Below are 4651 nucleotides of genomic sequence, written 5' to 3'. Positions count from 1 at the left end.
GTTTTCCACATCAAATAAATCATAGAGGTCGCTATAACTGTTATGATAACGAATCGAAGAAGTCCAATTTTCAGAGTTCAACGTAACTATTGGTGGAGAATTTTTATTAGTTTGCTTTGTAATCAAAATCGACAAAAAATGGTTCCGGTTAATAATTAATTTTCTGTAACTACTCTGTTTATTTTTTATTTTCGTATATATTTTCATTAATATATTCACTAAACATTTTATTTTCTGTGATGAGATAAAATAATCAATTTTAACATGTGTTTATAAAATACTTGTACAACAAAATACATTTTTATATCGTATCAATTTAAAATAGTAGTAGGGAGCAAAATACTAAATTTCTAATGTGTGCCTCCTTATTAATTATTTGAAACGCATATATCTAATCAACTAATAATCAGCCAAATTAAAGAAAATCAATTATCAATATCAAATAAATTATACAATAATTTAGTCAACTAATAAGCAATCATTCTATCAACAAACCAATCAGTCAATTAATCAATAGATCAATCAAACACTCAAACAAATCGATCAATTATTACATCAATCGAATTTCAAAAAAAAATCCCTTAATCATTATAAATCAATCAATCAGTTTAAGCTGTCAGTCGGTCAATTGATCAATCACTCAACAATCAATTCATTAAACTTGATGTATCAAGCGCTATTTCAAAAGCCATTTCTATATCCACTACGCGAATTGGAAGGCAAGGCCTACCACTCTATTCAAGTTTGCAAGATCGTCGATTCATCAATAACACATAATCTAGAAAATCAAAAGACTGCCCTCATTTTTCAGTTACCGTAGATGATTTTACTATATGGCAGAGTAAAACAGTAACTTCCACCAATAGACACTTTACGAAAAAACCATGCAAAGTTCAAATATGAAATCAATAATTATCAGAATGGTGATTGTCACATGGTTAAATTCCTTTGAAGTATGAAATTATGTATGTACATGTATTTTAATTTTACGTTAAAGAGAGCAGTAGTAGATTAAAAATAGAAAACTCCGATGGAGAACTGCAATAAATGGAATTAAAATAGACAAACCTGCGTACCTACAGGCACATTTAGGTGTGTGTGGGTGTGATTGCGTGTATGTACGTGGATATGGGTATGTATGTATGTTCGATACGATAAACTTTATTGTCATAACGGTATAAAATACGGCTATGAAATATGGTTCCTTAAAACGCACTATTAGTATAAAAATATAGAAATATAATTGAATAACATACTATAAAAGTTGCACAACAAACATTCCTAAATTAAAAAAAAAAAAATACAAGATGATTTAAAGGTAATCGAAACTGTCAACCAAAACCTAATATTGCAAGGATTACTAAGTTGTAAGGGATAGGCAAAGTATGGCCTTAGGTTTTTATGGTTTATCTAGTCTGTTAAAAGAGTGCTGATAGAATGAATTAATTTTAAACCGAATTTCACTGCTTGGGTATGTACAATAAGTATGTGTGTATGCGTACAGTATGTTTAGGATGTTATACGTAGTATGTTCAGCATAGATAGATGCACTGCTGGAAGGCGAGTAAATTAATCATTATATGTGAAGTAGACATATGTAAAGTAGGCCTAGTAACGTATATCACACAGGGCTAACATTCCCAACTTTCACATATGATCATTGATAATGGGTTCTGGCCCGTTGCCACCTGGCCCGTGGCAACCCGGCCTTTTTCTATCTGACCTTTTGCTACCTAGGGCATTGCCAGCCGGCCTTTTGCCACCCTAGACCCGTTGTCACCTGACCTCTTTCCAGCATAGGCCCGTTGCTACCGAGGACCGTTGCCATCCGGCCTTTTGCCACCTCTGGGTCGGGTTAACCTTTTCATGGCAACCACGACAATCGATGGAACACCAGCCTTACTCGCCAAAATTGCACTACCAATAAACAGACATTTAGCATGCTATATGCCTGCAAGGTGTACAGGCTTAACACTATCAGACTTCAGTGCATTGGTTTCATTTTTTACAAACATAATAATTATGCTAGGCCTGCAAAGTTGCACAGGCTTCCCCCTATCACGGTTTCCTGCGTCTGATAGGTCAAACAGCAACGTCCACCACCATCGACATGAATTCTATACGTAAACTACCGAAGTCTATTGAATAATTACAGTCGCACCTGAAAATTCGCACCTCAAAATTTAAATTTATACTCATGACCCCCTCGTGCATGGATTCTCGTAGTGTTTTGTCTTCAAACTATGGTTATAAAAGAAGTGGGCCAAATCGGAATCAGGTATACGTATGAAAAATACATTCTTTCAGATCCTCACATCAATTTATATGATTTTTAATCTATATGAGGTAAGCTGTAATATGACGAATTAAGAGATGGAAGCCAAGTATACAAAGATACAAAATCATGTGTAGCAGTGATGAGTTTTTTTGCTCTGCACTTTAGATTGTCAAATGACTATAGGCCTATTTACATAACAATGTAGTGACATTTTGTATCACCTTTTCCAAAGGAAAAATGTCGGACAAAATGTGTACAGTATTGTGAGATGAATTGCAATCAATTCTCGTTTGGTATTTAAGCTCTTTAAGCTAAACAAAAAAACAAAAAAAAACTATAGTATAAATACTGTATGACATCAATGTGTTCCCCTGCAAAATTCACCAGTAATTGACTTATAAAAGCAGAGGATCAAAATCTCTTGTAATCAAATGTTAAATAATAAACAAACAAGTTGATTCTGTCCTATTTCTCTTTTTAAAAAAGCAAAATTAAAACCGCGTGCTTTATAATATTGATGGCGCTATTTACTAATTTATCTCAACGAATTCTAGCGTAGCCTAAGCCATAAAACTTCATCGTAATAAAGACAAATATTCCTGAAATTGAGGTCAAAAATTGAATTCACTAATTTAATAAATTCATAAAGAACACAATTTATTATATCCCACGTCGGCGACAGGAGATCTTAGCTTTGGGCATGGTGTTACGGAAATGGTCAACTCTTATTCTATTTTCTTACGGTGATCATTTTCTTAGATTACCTATTTTGAGGAGAAGGAAAATCATGTTGATTAAAATGCTCAAATCCAAGGATGTTCCTTCAAATTAAATGTTGTATTATTATTACTTCGTGTTTAAGAAAACTACACCATCATGTTTTAATGAGGGCACAGCTGTGCCGATCGACAGTAGTCGGCCGAAGCGATTCTACGATGGAGAACGCAACGCGCGTAGCGGATAGTTTAATGAACATCGACATGTAATGTAATGTAGTTAGATTCACCGAAACGGTCTCGAAGCGCTCGAGGTGTGGACTGGCACTTACAGTAACTTTCTTCTCCCCTAAGGGTCTCTTCGTGTCTGAGCTACCCGGTATCAGCTACTCTCGTCTGTCCACAGGGCTGAAAGAACCAGTACACTGGGGTAACCCCTACTCGTCTCGAAAGATGTACTATTTTTTTTTAAGTGCACATGAGCCAAATTATGTACACTGGGCCTACGGTGTGTAGTCCTTATCTGAGAAGACTTGTTCCACCACCAGAACCATAGACAGTGTACCGTTCGAACCAGCACCGATAGTATAGCTGTACGTTATGGTGCCCCTGCCTTAATCACTCGGCCATCTAACTTGCAATAAGACAACAAAAATAGAAAACGACATCGCGTCGTGAATCGCAGGGACAGTTTCGTCGGCCGACGGTCGTACAAAGCAATGTTTGACCGGCTTTACATTACCGGTACTAATTCTCTACTTCGGTAATGAAAGCATCAAGTGTTTTCCAACAAGAGTACTTTAAATCACGAATGCGAAAATCGGCAAAATATATACAAATCCATGATATAATAGAGATAAACTCTGTACCATGATTGATTATAAAAGTAGGTCTATAATTTCGGAGATCACTTTATGTCGTTCAAATGCTTAAGATAAGAGCCTATTGTATTGATCTCTGTTATTTTCGGTAAATCGATAACTAGTGTTGTTGAACTACGTATACGCAATAGTGTGAAAGATCAGTTGTATTAATTAAATTTGAATTCCCAACGAACGAAGCCCCTCTGGTGAAGGAGTTAACATGCATGCACAGCAGAAGATTCCGGGTTTGAAACCTTTGTTCAGAGTCTTCCTCTTTAACATTTAAAATATATATATTGCAGCATTACCAAAAGACGGTTTAACGTTTATTTCTTTATTGCACCATTATATATAATATATCATATAGGGCCTATAGGCTTATATTGATTAATTGATTGACTGACTGACAGACTGACTGACAGACTGACTGACTGACCGACCGACCGACTGACTGACTGACTGACTGACTGACTTACTGACTGACTGACTGATTGATTGACTGACTGACTGGCTGGCTGACTGACTGATTGATCTACTGACTGACTGATTGATTGATTGACTGACTGACTGACTGACTGACCGACCGACAGACTGACTGACTGACTGACTTACTGACTGACTGACTGACTGATTGATTGACTGACTGACTGACTGACTGACTGACTTACTGACTGACTGACTGACTGACTGACTTACTGACTGACTGACTGATTGATTGACTGACTGACTGGCTGGCTGACTGACTGATTGATCTACTGACTGACTGATTGATTGATTGACTGACTGACTGACTG

This window comes from Anneissia japonica, unplaced genomic scaffold (genome assembly GCF_011630105.1).
Source record: "Anneissia japonica isolate Jap-2015-1 unplaced genomic scaffold, ASM1163010v1 scaffold287960_len3192837_cov198, whole genome shotgun sequence".
Lineage (NCBI taxonomy): Eukaryota > Metazoa > Echinodermata > Crinoidea > Comatulida > Comatulidae > Anneissia > Anneissia japonica.
This window is presented reverse-complemented; position numbering follows the sequence as displayed.